The sequence below is a fragment of the Balaenoptera borealis genome (assembly GCF_965194805.1).
Source record: "Balaenoptera borealis genome assembly, chromosome: X".
Taxonomy (NCBI): domain Eukaryota; kingdom Metazoa; phylum Chordata; class Mammalia; order Artiodactyla; family Balaenopteridae; genus Balaenoptera; species Balaenoptera borealis.
Genome location: NC_138881.1, coordinates 117584718 through 117601401, shown reverse-complemented (window position 1 = coordinate 117601401; position 16684 = coordinate 117584718). Strand labels below are relative to the sequence as shown.

At 37.5% G+C, this 16684-nt stretch overlaps 2 long non-coding RNA genes across 3 annotated transcripts in view; both read right to left on the bottom strand.

Annotated features, from left to right (window-relative positions):
* LOC309620134 overlaps positions 1-16684 on the bottom strand; it is a 687819-nt gene that overhangs the window by 422509 nt on the left and 248626 nt on the right. The window lies entirely within an intron of this gene.
* LOC309620116 overlaps positions 1-16684 on the bottom strand; it is a 424458-nt gene that overhangs the window by 367383 nt on the left and 40391 nt on the right. For both annotated transcript variants that reach the window (XR_014239420.1, XR_014239421.1), the window contains exon 1: positions 211-16684. This exon is cut by the window's right edge and continues 40391 nt beyond it. This is a non-coding gene — a long non-coding RNA (uncharacterized lncRNA). The remainder of the gene's footprint in view (positions 1-210) is intronic.

Here is a 16684-nt window from a genome sequence, read left to right as displayed (position 1 = left end):
ATTTTTCTACCTTTTGTACCTTTTTATTTTTGTGTTTGTTTTTGTACCGAGATTATGGTCTTGAAACACTATTTCCCACTAAAGGAAAGCTGAGATCCTTGGAAAGATAGTATATTACAAGTCTAGGACTGGAAGTGAACAAACTGTGTGAGCCTGGGACACACTGTCATATAAGAAGTTAAGAAAGCTACCAGACTGAGCTCTGACCACCACAGCAACAGTCAGCTCTACCCACCACCAGAGCCTCCCATCAAGCCTCTTAGATAGCCTCAACCACCAGAGGGCAGATGGCAGAAGCAAGAAAAACTATAATCCTGCAGCCTGTGGAACAAAAACCACATTCACAGAAAGATAGACAAGATGAAAAGGCAGAGGGCTATATACCAGATGAAGGAACAAGACAAAACCCCAAAAAAACAACTAAATGAAGTGGAGATAGGCAACCTTCCAGAAAAAGAATTCAGAATAATGATAGTGAAGATGATCCAGGACCTCGGAATAAGAATGGAGGCAAAGATGGAGAAGATGCAAGAAATGTTTAACAAAGACCTAGAAGAATTAAAGAACAAACAAACAGAGATGAACAATACAATAACTGAAATGAAAACTACACTAGAAGGAATCAATAGCAGAATAACTGAGGCAGAAGAACGGATAAATGACCTGGAAGACAGAATGGTGGAATTCACTGCTGTGGAACAGACTAAAGAAAAAATAATGAAAAGAAATGAAGACAGCCTAAGAGACCTCTGGAACAACATTAAACGCAACAACATTCGCATTATAGGGGTCTCAGAAGGAGAAGAGAGAGAGAAAGGACCAGAGAAAATATTTGAAAAGATTATAGTCGAAAACTTCCCTAACATGGGAAAGGAAATAGCCACCCAAGTCCAGGAAGCACAGAGAGTCCCATACAGGATAAACCCAAGGAGAAACACACCGAGACACATTGGCAAAAATTAAAGACAAAGAAAAATTATTGAAAGCAGCAAGGGAAAAACGACAAATAACATACAAGGGAACTCCCATAAGGTTAACAGCTGATTTCTCAGCAGAAACTCTACAAGCCAGAAGGGAGTGGCATGATATACTTAAAGTGATGAAAGGGAAGAACCTACAACCAAGATTACTCTACCCAGGAAGGATCTCATTCAGATTTGATGGAGAAATCAAAAGCTTTACAGAGAAGCAAAAGCTAAGAGAATTCAGCACCACCAAACCAGCTCTACAACAAATGCTAAAGGAACTTCTCTAAGTGGGAAACACAAGAGAAGAAAAGAACCTACAAAAACAAACCTAAAACAATTAAGAAAATGGTCATAGGAACATACATATCGATAATTACCTTAAACATGAATGGATTAAATGCTCCAACCAAAAGACACAGGCTTGCTGAATGGATACAAAAACAAGACCCATATATATGCTGTCTACAAGAGACCCACTTTAGACCTAGGGACACATACAGACTGAAAGTTAGGGGATGGAAAAAGATAGTCCATGCAAATGGAAATCAAAAGAAAGCTGGAGTAGCTATACTCATATCAGATAAAATAGACTTTAAAATAAAGAATGTTACAAGAGACAAGGAAGCACACTACATAATGATCAAGGGATCAATCCAAGAAGAAGATATAACAATTATAAATATATATGCACCCAACATAGGAGCACCTCAATACATAAGGCAACTGCTAACAGCTATAAAAGAGGAAATCGACAGTAACACAATAATAGTGGGGGACTTTAACACCTCACTTACACCAATGGACAGATCATCCAAAATGAAAATAAATAAGGAAACAGAAGCTTTAAATGACACAACAGACCAGATAGATTTAACTGATATTTATAGGACATTCCATCCAAAGACAGCAGCTTACACTTTCTTCTCAAGTGCGCATGGAACGTTCTCCAGGATAGATCACATCTTGGGTCACAAATCAAGCCTCAGTAAATTTAAGAAAACTGAAATCATATGAAGCATCTTTTCTGACCACAACGCTATGAGATTAGAAATGAATTACAGGGAAAAAAACATATAAAAAACACAAACACACGGAGGCTAAACAATATGTTACTAAATAACCGAGAGATCACTGAAGAAATCGAAGAGGAAATCAAAAAATACCTAGAGACAAATGGCAATGAAAACACGACGATGCAAAACCTATGGGATGCAGCAAAAGCAGTTCTAAGAGGGAAGTTTATAGCTATACAAGCCTACTTAAAGAAACAAGAAATATCTCAAGTAAACAATCTAACCTTACACCTAAAAGAACTAGAGAAAGAAGAACAAACAAAACCCAAAGTTAGCAGAAGGAAAGAAATAATAAAGATCAGAGTGGAAATAAATGAAATAGAAACAAAGAAAACAATAGCAAAGATCAATAAAACTAAAAGCTGGTTCTTTGAGAAGATAAACAAAATTGATAAGCCATTAGCCAGACTCATCAAGAAAAAGGGGGAGAGGACTCAAATCAATAATATTAGAAATGAAAAGGAGAAGTTACAACAGACACTGCAGAAATACAAAGCATCCTAAGAGACTACTACGAGCAACTCTATGCCAATAAAATGGACAACCTGGAAGAAATGGACAAATTCTTAGAAAGGTATAACCTTCCGAGACTGAACCAGGAAGAAACAGAAAATATGAACAGACCAATCACAAGAAATGAAATTGAAACTGTGATTAAAAATCTTCCAACAAACAAAAGTCCAGGACCAGATGGCTTCACAGGTGAATTCTATCAAACATTTAGAGAAGAGCTAACACCCATCCTTCTCAAACTCTTCCAAAAAATTGCAGAGGAAGGAACACTCCCAAACTCATTCTATGAGGCCACCATCACCATGATACCAAAACCAGACAAAGATACTACAAAAAAAGAAAATTACAGACCAATATCACTGATGAATATAGATGCAAAAATCCTCAACAAAATACTAGCAAACAGAACCTAACAACACATTAAAAGGATCATACACCACGATCAAGTGGGATTTATCCCAGGGATGCAAGGATTCTTCAATATACGCAAATCAATCAATGTGATACACCATATTAACAAATTGAAGAAGAAAAACCATATGATCATCTCAATAGATGCAGAAAAAGCTTTTGACAAAATTTAACACCCACTTATGATAAAAACTCTCCAGAAAGTGGGCATAGAGGGAACCTACCTGAACATAATAAAGGCCATATACGACAAACCCACAGCAAACATCATTCTCAACGGTGAAAAACTGAAAGCATTTCCTCTAAGATCAGGAACGAGACAAGGATGTCCACTCTCACCACTGTTATTCAACATAGTTTTGGAAGTCCTAGCCACGGCAATCAGAGAAGAAAAAGAAATAAAAGGAATACAAATTGGAAAAGAAGAAGTAAAACTGTCACTGTTTGCAGATGACATGATACTATACATAGAGAATCCTAAAGATGCCACCAGAAAACTACTAGAGCTAATCAATGAATTTGGTAAAGTTGCAGGATACAAAATTCATGCACAGAAATCTCTTGCATTCCTATACACTAATGATGAAAAATCCAAAAGAGAAATTATGGAAACACTCCCATTTACCATTGCAACAAAAAGAATAAAATACCTAGGAATAAACCTACTTAGGAAGACAAAAGACCTGTATGCAGAAAACTATAAGACACTGATGAAAGCAATTAAAGATGATACCAACAGATGGAGAGATATACCATGTTCTTGGATTGGAAGAATCAACATTGTGAAAATGACTATACTACCCAAAGCAATCTACAGATTCAATGCAATCCCTATCAAATTACCAATGGCATGTTCTACGGAACTAGAACAAATCATCTTAAAATTTGTATGGAGACACAAAAGACCCCGAAAAGCCAAAGCAGTCTTGAGAGAAAAAAACGGAGCTGGAGGAATCAGACTCCCTGACTTCAGACTATACTACAAAGCTACAGTAATCAAGACAATATGGTACTGGCACAAAAACAGAAACATAGATCAATGGAACAAGATAGAAAGCCCAGAGATAAACCCACGCACCTATGGTCAACTAATCTATGACAAAGGAGGCAAAGATATACAATGGAGAAAAGACAGTCTCTTCAATAAGTGGTGCTGGGAAAACTGGACAGCTACATGTAAAAGAATGAAATTAGAATATTCCCTAACACCATACACAAAAATAAACTCAAAATGGATTTGAGACCTAAATGTAAGACTGGACACTATAAAACTCTTAGAGGAAAACATAGGAAGAACACTCTTTGACATAAATCACAGCAAGATCTTTTTGGATCCACCTCCTAGAGTAATGGAAATAAAAACAAAAATAAACAAATGGGACCTAATGAAACTTCAAAGCTTTTGCACAGCAAAGGAAACCATAAACAAGACGAAAAGACAACCCTCAGAATGGGAGAAAATATTTGCAAACGAATCAACGGACAAAGGATTAATCTCCAAAATATAAAAACAGCTCATTCAGCTCAATATTAAAGAAACAAACAACCCAATCCAAAAATGGGAAGAAGACCTAAATAGACATTTCTACAAAGAAGACATACAGATGGCCAAGAAGCACATGAAAAGATGCTCAACATCACTAATTATTAGAGAAATGCAAATCAAAACTACAATGAGGTATCACCTCACACCAGTTAGAATGGGCATCATCAGAAAATCTACAAACAACAAATGTTGGAGAGGGTGTGGAGAAAAGGGAACCCTCTTGCGCTGTTGGTGGGAATGTAAATTGATACAGCCACTATGGAGAACAGTATGGAGGTTCCTTAAAAAACTAAAACTAGAATTACCATATGACCCAGCAATCCCACTACTTGGCATATACCCAGAGAAAACCGTAATTCAGAAACACACATGCACCCCAATGTTCATTGCAGCACTATTTACAATAGCCAGGTCATGGAAGCAACCTAAATGCCCATCGACAGACGAATGGTTAAAGAAGTCGTGGTACATATATACAATGGAATATTACTCAGCCATAAAAAGGAATGAAATTGAGTCATTTGTTGAGACGTGGATGGATCTAGAGACTGTCATACAGAGTGAAGTAAGTCAGAAAGAGAAAAACAAATATCGTATATTAACGCATGTATGTGGAACCTAGAAAAATGGTACAGATGAACCGGTTTGCAGGGCAGAAGTTGAGACACAGATGTAGAGAACAAACGTATGGACACCAAGGGCGGAAAACTGCGGTGGGGTGGGGATGGTGGTGTGCTGAATTGGGCGATTGGGATTGACATGTATACAATGATGTGTATAAAATTGATGACTGATTTTAAAAAATGCAAAAAAAAAAAGAAAATGCTAGATGATTTTTTTTATATAATGACAAATTTTGAAATCAGAGTTGAAATCACAGAGAATCTGCAGAGAATGAATGATGGTCCCATTATTGTTTTCATAAAAAAAGACAGTCAAATTACTTTGGCTTTAGAGAAAAATATTCTAGTGCTCTTAAACCCTATTTGGAACTAAAATCTTCAGGTGTTTTTGAGGCAGATTTTCCAGAGAATACAAAACCCAAGGATAGTTTGCTTTCTCATAAGGATATGGACTTAACCTGAAGAACTAGACCAATAAGGAAACATATTTGGTTAACCTGATTTTAAAAAAAAAAAAACACCCTAAATTATGACTGAAAATGGAGAGAATAGAACTTTTCAAGAGAGAATTTCAAACACATATGAATATTATACATCAGCACTCTCTTATCCAGAGCTCCTTTTCACATAAATATTACAAATTCTAAACCATTGGATGGTCAAGGAAATAATTAGTTGAATGGGTCACAAATGTGTTAGCTGTTTCACTGTGAGGATGATGCTGTCAATAATAAGAAGGATGATGATGATTTAAGAATCGGAGACACTAACAATAGATTTCCACAACATTTGTCAGGATAAGTGTATTTTTAAAAGCCTTGCTACTTTAAAATTCAGCAAAAGGAGTCCAGTGTATTGGGAACAGAAGTAGCCAAATGTAACAGAAAAATAGCCCTGGCAATAGCCACTCTACCCCCTTGGAGTTTCCAACCATCATGAAGCACGCTTATGGTTAGAGGATCTTTATATATGTTTGATGTTGTGAATGCAGAACATGCCCTTTATAAATCAGTTTTGAAGTTGTAACACAGACAGGAGTGTATGGCATGATAATTGTGTAAGAAGCTCTCCTGAGTTTAAAGACAGATGAGGAATTTGGGAGAGTATTACTAATGAAGAAACTATTTGCTATAAAATCCGAGTCCATTTTGAAAAGGGAGAAGAAACAAGAAAATCATAGGGGAAAGTTTAATCCTTACTGGGAACATTTGAAGCTTTCTCTGGAACTTCAGTAGAAAGAGTTGTTTTGTTTTGTTTTTGTTTTTATTTCTTTCTCTTAATTTTGCATGTAGCTATTGCTCATTCCGTGCCACATACTGTGTCAGAGCTCCCCTAAAGGTTTGGTGGCACGTATCAGAAGAAACTATGAAGACTTCAAAATTCAAAGCTAAAAGAGTGAAACACAGCAAAGGAAACCGTAAACAAAATGAAAAGACAACCTACGGACTGGCAGAAAATATTTGCAAATGATGCGACCAACAAGGGATTAATTTCCAAAATATTGATATAAACAGCTCATACAACTGAATAACAAAAAAACAAACAACCCAATCGAAAAATAGGCAGAAGACCTAAATAGACGTTTCTTCAAAGAAGACGCACAGATTGGCCAACAGGCATGTGAAAAGATGCTCAACATCGCTAATTATTAGAGAAATGCAAATCAAAACTACAATGAGGTACCACCTCACACTGGTCAGAATGACCATCATTAAAATGTCTACAGATAAATGTTGGAGAGGGTGTGGAGAAAAGGGAACCCTTTTACACCATTGGTGGGAATGTAAATTGGTACAGCCACTATGGAGAACAGTATGAAGGTTCCTCAAAAAACTAAAAATAGAGTTGCCATATGTTCCAGCAATCCCACTCCTGGGCATATAACCAGACAAAACTATAATTCGAAAAGATACATGCACCCCTATGTTCACAGCAGCACTATTCACAATAGCCAAGACATGGAAACAACCTAAATGTCCATCAACAGATGAACGGATAAAGATGTGGCATATATATATACAATGCAATATTACTCAGCCATAAAAAAGAATGAAATAATGCCATTTGCAGCAACATAGATCGACCTAGAGATTATCATACTAAGTAAAGTAATTGAGAAAGAGAAAGACAGACACCATATGATATCACTTATATGTAGAATCTAAAATGCAACACAAATGAACTTATCCACGAAACAGAAAGAGACTCACACACATAGAAAACAGACTTGTTTTGCCAGGGGGCGGTGTGGGGAGGGAAGGATTGGGATTTTGGCATTAGCAGATGCAAACTAGTATATACAGGATGGATAAACAACCAGGTCCTACTGTATATAGCACAGGGAACTATATTCAATATCCTGTGATAAACCATAATAGAAAAGAATATGAAAAAGAATGTATATATATGTATAACTGAATCACTTCGCTGTACAGCAGAAATTAATACAACATTGCTAATCAACTATACTTCAATAAAATTTTTTAAAAAATAAAAGAGTGAAACAGAGAAACTAGAAACTTCTTAAGAAATGGAGGATTATATCCTAAAACCTGATAATGCCTATGTTTAGAACACATAAAATGTGTTTCATGTATTTTTCAGTTAATTTTGCATTCATTTTATAGCATGTTATTTTTACATTTTATTAATGATATTTTTTTTCTCTTTCACTGTCTTTTTATTTGTTTATTTTCCACACACACACACACACACACACACACACAGTATTTTATTTTTACAAGAGATAAATAGACTGACACCAAGCATTGTACATGGATGACCACAACAAAAGCAACAATGATTGCAGTTACCACACACGAAACACACTCCTACTATGTCATAATATCGACATTCAGTCCAGTAATCCTCCACTGTAACAGCTCCTTTACTTTGCAGTGAAAATAGATTTGTATATTCTTTGCCTCTGAGTCCTTGTGGGATTTTTTTTTTAATTCAAACAGAAAGTCACAAAAATTATAATCATCCTCATCAGTTCACTCAGTCCCATGTAATTAATTTTTATTTTTTCATCTTGATCTTTTGTTAGCACTTTTATGAGTTCATCAGTTTTTCAACAGAGTTCTGAAAACGCTTATTCATTCAGTTCAGCAGTACAGTCAGTTACCAGAAACCTGTACTTGTCAGAGTCTTTTCCATGAATTCCTTGAGGATGAAACCCTTTTATAGGAACATATTTGCAAAAGCATCACAGTACACCCAGAACTGCCTGGTAACGACAAAAGACTTAAAAATGACCATGGTCAAAGATTTGATAAAAGTTCATAATAATGCAATTGACAAGGAAATTTAGTTATTTCTGAGATATACATTTTAAAGTAATAACTAGAACTATGACTTATAACATTATACCAGAACATATAAGATTTTTAGAAATTAATGATATTTTAAAAATACATTTTTACACACTTTTAAAAATGTATTCTATAAAGTATTTTGGATATGTCCACACTTGAGAATACTGCTCATATACATTGGAGGATGAATGTGTTTCAAATACAATTTGTTTTCAGTTGTGATATTCTATCTATCACAGTCACTTTAAAGAAACTCTTAAAATATCAAACTCAATAATTATATTCCATTGTTTACTTTAGCATTTCTAAAGTAAATTTTTATGCACTCGGTTCTGTGCCTAAGTGACTGTTATAAAACTCAGTTTTCTTTTTCTCTCCTAGTAATCTCTAATACTGCATTCAACCCTAAAAAAAAAAGATGGCTATGTTCTCTGCAAAAGGAATATATATATATATATGAGACTTGCTATAAATATATATAGAATATGTATATTCAAAGATGTTTTTCATTTTATCTATAATGGCAAGGAGGAGCAGAAAGGATAAGGAAGAAGAAGATGAGGAAGAGGGGAAAAGGAGGAGGGAAAGACAGGAGGACCTGAAGGAGGAGGAAGAGTAGGTGGATGGAGGAGGAACAGGGAGAAAGGAAGAGGAGGTGAGAGAAGGAGAAAAGAGGGGCAGAGAAGACTTTATTAATAATTAGGGAACAGCTAAGTATATTGTATCCCATCCATTCCATGGAATTTTTGCAGTTGTTAAATACAGCTGTGATGACTATAGCAATTTGCCAAATGTTTAAAACATAATACATATGATAAAAAGCAGAATACACAGTTGCAGGCACACAATGCTCACGACTATGTAAAAAGATACATGCTGTGGGCATTACTTGGAGGAGAATATGCAAAAAAAAAAAGTTGTTTTGGATCATGGGATGAAGTGGAAGTTTATTTTTTTTTCCTTTTCCAAAAATTTTTAGTGCTGTTATATTGTTTTTGCTACAAAATAAAAATAAGTGAGGAAATGAATCACTATAGTTAATTAATCAACATGGCTATGATAAAGAAACAAAGATTTATCTGAGAATGATGTTTCAGCTAAAAAATAAATTCCCCATTATTTGTCATTTTAAGCATGGATCTTCTCACCCCCACATACAATTTAGTGGCAAGGTAAAGGAGCATAAGGAAAAGAAAAGCAGTCATAAAATATGGGCAGACTTGGGTCTTCCCTGGTGGCACAGTGGTTAAGAATCCACCTGCCAATGCAGGGGACACGGGTTCGAGCCCTGGTCCAGGAAGATCCCACATGCTGCAGAGCAACTAAGCCCATGCACCACAACTACTGAGCCTGTGCTCTAGAGCCTGTGAGCCACAACTACTGAAGCCCATGTGCCACAACTACTGAAGCCCGCGCTCCTAGAGCCCACGCTCTGCAACAAGAGAAGCCACCGCAATGAGAAGCCTGAGCACCGCAAGGAAGAGTAGCCCCCGCTCGCTGCAACTAGAGAAAGGCCCGCGCACAGCAACGAAGACCCAACACATCCAAAAATATAAATAAATAAATAAAAATATGGGCAGACTCTACTGAGGAAGAGAAACTGCCAAAAGAGGCTTAAGTGTGCATCTTAAGAGTACCAGACTGGGCAGCTGGGAAAACAGTATTCGCCTCCAAGTCTCCTATGAAAATGCAATCAGAATTGGAAGATAATGTGTGTGGAATATAAAATACATAAGCATCTTTCTTAAATTGCCTAGACTTTCCTTTTTGTGTGCTAGTTTTGAATGAATGGATCCCCAAAATGATTAAACACCTAAAATTAGCATTGGCTATTTTTCAGCTAACTCCCTTGCACAAAGATTAGGAATGCAGCATAGGCTGGAATTTTGCACCTGGGTCTGAGGGTCCATTCTTTTTTTTTTTTTTTTTAACATCTTTATTGGAGTATAATTGCTTTACAATGGTGTGTTAGTTTCTGCTGTATAACAAAGTGAATCAGCTATACATATACATATATCCACTCCCTCTTGCGTCTCCCTCCCACCCTCCCTATCCCACCCCTCTAGGTGGTCACAAAGCACCGAGCGGATCTCCCTGTGCTGTGCGGCTGCTTCCCACTAGCTATCTATTTTACATTTGGTAGTGTATATATGTCCATGCCACTCTCTCACCCTGTCACAGCTTACCACTCCCCCTCCCCATATCCTCAAGTCCATTCTCTAGTAGGTCTGTGTCTTTATTCCCGTCTTGCCACTAGGTTCTTCATGACCTTTTTTTTTTTCTTTTCCTTAGATTCCATATATATGTGTTAGCATACTGTATTTGCTTTTCTCTTTCTTACTTACTTCACTCTGTATGACAGACTCTAACTCCATCCTGAGGGTCCATTCTTGACCAGATGCTACCCATTGGTCACACCTGAAAAAGGCTTTAATGGTCCTTTCTTTTCTGGCTATTACTATTCTTAGCATAATTCCTCTGGCTTCACTGGGGATAAGTGCCTCCAGAAGGATAAAAAGGGCTGAGACCTACAGGCAAGTGATTTTTCACCTGGAATACACTGCAAGGTTGGAGAGAACAGGGTAATTATCTTTAGCAATGAAATTCTCTTTTGATAAGGCTGTGGAGGAGGGGCAATGTGAAGGAATAAATAGGTCAGTTCATTTTTTTCAGTTTCCCTGAGTCAGCTGCTCTAAACACTGAGGAATGGGAGCCCTGACAACTCATGGGTCAGCAGAGCATATGTTGTTTAAATAAAATCTATCAATGCATTTAGATATGGCTAGTCTTCAAAAACCTGTCTTTCCTACAAAAAATATCAACAGCTCAGCTCCCACCCCTTGGCTGCTCTACATCTCAGTATCTGCCTTTCACTGACTAATCACTTTTTTTCAGAGCTGGTATATAGAACCTGTAATCCTTTATAAAACTGCGCATCTCCCTGAGCCATGAATATTTTTCAAGCACTAGTTGAAATTAGGGAATGAGGACTATTTATACCGCAAGCTTCCCATTGAGCTACAGCCACTGGTCTGGGCTGTAACAAAGTCTGACGACTTGGGACAAGTCAAGCAAATCTCCCACAAGCTTATTAATGTTCAGAATAAAGCAAACTGGCAGCATCTCCCTGTTCATCCATTGTCCTTTCGCCTATGAAAGCCATTGTCCTTAGAGAAAGTCTTCAATCATTTCTCATCTGACTACCACACTCCAGTCCCAGCTCCAGAAATGGGACTGCATCATCCACAACCTGGAATTCCCTATCAAGAGGAGTTTCAAACTTGGACTATGTGCAATGAATCCCATCCCCAACCCTTCCCCCTCCCCCCACCACACACACAATCTAAACCCCAAACACTAATGTGAAAAATCACTTCTAACACATTTCAAATCTACCACAGGTCAAAGTTCTGTCTGCGCTACTGACCCATTCCATCAAAATATGCACTAAGTTATAAATCACCATTGGAACAAAAGGAAAAGAAAGAGTAAATGGACATTATGCTAAGTGAAATAAGCCAGACTCAGAAAGGCAAATACTACATGATCTCACTTATATCTAAAAAAGTCAAACTCACAGAAGCAGAGAGAAGAACGGTGGTTGCAGGGGGCTGGGGGGACAGGAAAGTGGGAGACGTTGGTCAAAGAGTACAAAGTTTCAGTTATTAGAAGAAGTTCTGTAGATCTAATGTACAGCATTGTATATAGTTAATAATACTGTATTATATACTTGAAATTTGTTAAGCCAGTTGATTTTTTTAACGATCTTTTTCACATGTGCTTTTAAACACTTCTCTACAGACATGACAGAACAGGCGACACATCCATTCACTGTTAACACTGTTAAGAGAGTTGAACTTTTAAGTGTTCTCAGTACAAAAAGAAATCGTAACTATGTGAGCTGATTAATATGTTTATTAGCTTGATTGTGCTAATCATTTCACAATGTATATGCATATCAAAACATCACATTGTACACCTTAAATATATATTTTACGATTTTTATTTGTCAATTATATTTCAATAAAAGCTGGAAAATAGAGTAAAATGAGGAAGAGAGCAGGATAAAAGCAGATGCTTTTACAATGCAGTTTTGGAAGAGAAAGAGAAAGGGTTTGAATGGCACTCGTGGATCTCCTCATGGGGAGGACATATCAGCCTGATGGAGACTGGGGAGTCATCATGAGTGGAACCAAGACTCTTTGCCTGGAGAAATGAAGAGGAAGACAAAGGACAAGCAGAAGGCAAATATAAGGAGGAGTCTGTCAGAGAACTGCTCACTAAGAATATAAAGTAAAGTTTGCTCTAGTGCTTTCATCCAACACTAACATTTAGTGAAAACTGTTTCAGACATGCTCCAATTGTTTCACATGCACCAATGATTTAATCATCACAGCACCTTATGAGATAGGTAATATTATATCCCCATTGAAATATGAGGAAACTGAGGCACAAATCTCTTTACTACTCCACTAGAATCAGTATCAGAAGTTAGCAAACTTTTTCCGTAAAGCTGAATAGTAAATATATTTGGCATTGCAGGCTACATACCATATCTGTCTCAACCACTCAACTCTACCACTGTAGTAAAAAATCAATGAATATCTATGAAATAGCCATGTATGGATAGAATGTAAATGAATAGCCATGACCACGTACCAATGAAACTTTCTTTACCAATAACATAAATAAAGGCAGCAGGGCAGATTTGGCCCTAGGGCCATAGTTTGTAGACCTCTGATCTATATTTCTGGGGCCACAGGAGCAATTGGTCAGAGACACGTACCATCAGAACACAAAGCTGTTGCTTGTAGATAGTGGGATTTTTCACTTTCTGTCAGGCATTTTTATCTTGTGGATCTGCATCGCTGAGGAAGTTTGCTTTAGGTGTGCAATGTGCCCAAAGGACATAACTGCAATGTATGAGCCAACAAGACTCTGTCTCCAAAAGTAGCTATTAAGAGGGGATCTCAAACATAACCCACATCAGGGTAGGGGAGAAAGTAAAGGCTTGGCATATTTAGACATGTTCTGAGACTCCTCCCCCACAATTATGAAGGCCAGAGCCCATCAGAATCACCCATCCTAAAAACAGTGTCATTTCAGAGGGTATTCGAGGAAAGGATGAGAGAGAAATGTCCCTATAATGTTTGTAATTTAATTTTAGAAATTTCAGCATAGATAATGTGTGAATTAACTCTCTCCCACATCCTAGGTTCTGATAGTTACCATTTAAAGTGCCCTAATCAGGAATGAATACTCCAGAGCTAGTAAGTATCTGAAGGACCCTATTTCAGAGGTCCTCACTCCCTGTGGAGCTATTACAAATCTTCCAAATACAGGTATCTAAATCTGCACCAGAGGCTTCGTTAGTTAGCATGAGGATATGTGTTTGTCTAGAAGGTTTATGTCAAGCCTTTCCTGAAAGAGGTAGAACAATCTGTCAAGACCAGCAGCTTTACACATTTGAAGTAGCACCTTAGAACTAGAACACTGTTCTTTTGGATCTGTGTGCTGCCACTAAATGAGGAATTCTGTCACCTGAGCCTATGAACATGGTAACAGACTCTGCCTTCATAATATAGTGTCCTTGCCTCAGAAATCATCTTTCATGCGAAGTGCTTTGACTAAGTGCGTAGCGACCCTAAGGAGACAGAGAGTAGGAACTGCTTACAGAAGTAGGCTGTGCAACTGTGTTTGTACCTGCTCATTAATAAATGTTTGCAGGTGTGCTGCAGTGTGGTCTGATGTTTGCTTTCATTATAACATATCACCTGGTAGCAAGATTATAGGGGAGGAGATATATAGCTCACTCGCACCTCTAATTTTCTGAAGCTACTCATATCTACCAAGAAACCCTGACAATTGTTTGACTGATTGACTGACTTAGGTCAGGTTACACAGATGAGTTCATTTGCTTATGCAGAGTATCTTTTGTGCAAATCGTTTTATTCAGTGCCATGGTAGGTACCAAAGACACAGAAAACATGGACCCTATCCTCCAGGAAATCACAGCTTGGTATTGTAGGGAAAAGAAAATGTAGTGAGTATATTTTCATATTTTTTAAGGATTGCTATTTTCGGACTTTGCATTGGATTTTAACTCAATTTATAGAGCTTTATCAGCCACATTGATATACATGCATTTTTACCAATCTAGTTTTACAGCTGAGGAAACTGGAAAATGAAAAGTTATAAATACAGCTCAACAAAAATCTGATGTTTCCCTAAAACCTTCAAGTATTTATTAGTAAGAATGATTAAAGAGGTAAGTGGGAGGGCACACAGAGGACTGCAAGCAAGTTGTAGTTGAATGGCAAAATAGAAAAGTAATTCAAAGAACCAGATTCTTATCCAAATTGAGCTTGAAATCCCTGCTACATAACCAATCACAAACAAAAATGTGTTCAAATGCATTGAGTCAATTCTCTCCAAAGAAAATCCACTCAAGTACAGAGTGCAAGCTGTAAACATTTGAGCTGCCACAACAAATCAGTCTCCCGAGATCTTTGCAAGAGTATACACATCTGGCTTTCATGTAGCACATATTGAAACCAGAAACTGACTACTACATAATCATATTTGTAATTATGCTTCTGAAATCAATAGTGTAATTCAAAGAGATTTTAATTCTAAGCCCAGTCTTGCATTTTAACTCTATCTTGTTTTTTTCTGTAAGAACCACAGTGGCCACCAGTAATGGAGTCATAGATGCAAAGACCAGATATCACAGAAAAAGACATCTAGTCTTTGTTTTCCTTTTCTCTTCTACTAGCTGGAATATAGGACGTGTTAACATTAAGCAGTATCCCCAGAATCCTGTCACCCCTTAAAACACAGCTGGGAAAGATAGTGGTATTGATTACACAGTGATAATAATGTTGTAATTCTTCAGATCCCCTGAAACAGTGAGGAAGGTACAGTTGCTTAGCTTTGACACAGCCCTCCTATCTTAATGAAAATCAAAACTAAGCAGTTCTGCCATGGTGGCCACCATGCTCAGGAAGAATCTCGTGATAACTTACTCAGTCTCTTCCCGAGTCTCAAAAAAGAAAGTTAATTTTCCAGCTTCACACACATACAAAAAGATTTCTAGCTATGGAGTCAGACTTTGGAGTCACATGATGACTTCCAATACACAAAGTAAACAAAGTCACAGACTAGTGTCTGGAAATCAGGGTTTCAGCTACTAGAACGCCAGTAGATCTCAAAGTCTGCATCTCCTTCACTTGGGTTTGCAAGAATCTCTAGCAGTTGGAGAGCAACAGCAGCATCCCCTCCCTGACCCCACTCTGACACTGGGACCAGCAGCCTTTCCACCTGTCCCCTTATTGCCTCCTGCATCCAGACCCCTAATATACACCCCCTTCTCCTCCCTTCCTCTATCTCCACACCCCAGCACACACAGGCATACTCTCCTGTGCTCTTACAGCTTCTGGGAAAAGTCATTTCTTCCTATAAAATTTGGGAACCCCTAGGATAGAATAAAAAAAATATTACAGAGAAGCTATAGACACACACTTCCATGAATCAACATAAGAGAATATATTCACTGGTAGATTCAGTAAAACTCTAAAGATAATTGCCAATTGAAATTCTTCAAGTAATTTGGAATGGCGCCCTTTGAATATGAACTTTATTTAACAGTGTATGGTGAGATTGGCAGGGGGGTGAAAGGGCGGGGGCTGAATTATATTAAATGCACAGCTACACCCTCTCACTTAAACAATCAAACAGGCTGAGGGGGGAATGAAGATAGTCACAGAAAATACAAGAATAAAAAGTAAGGAACAACAAGTATTGGCCTGACAGCTTATTCAAGTCATAGGTGGGAAGTTATGTGCTCAGATAACAAACCAGAAAGAAAAAGCAAAGACATCTATTAGAAAGACAGCCTTTTACCTAATATTTCGGTCAAAGGAGAAAAAAAAAACGCCTCCAGACAGGAGTTCTGTACTCATTGACCAATGAATTAATATTTTTTACTCTGAGTTGGTTACACAGATTCTTTGTTCTGCACAGATGCAGTATGGAATAGCCGAATTCACATGGTCTTAGGATGAAATCCTGATTCCTATAAAGCAGAAGCTGTCAACCCTATTTAATATTAGAATCACCTAGGAGGCTTTCAAACTCTGCCTGCCTGGGCCCCACCCCCAGGTGTTCTGACTCATCAGGAGAGGCCTGTGCATTAGGTACTTTTTTAAACTCCCTGAGTGATTCTAGTGAACAC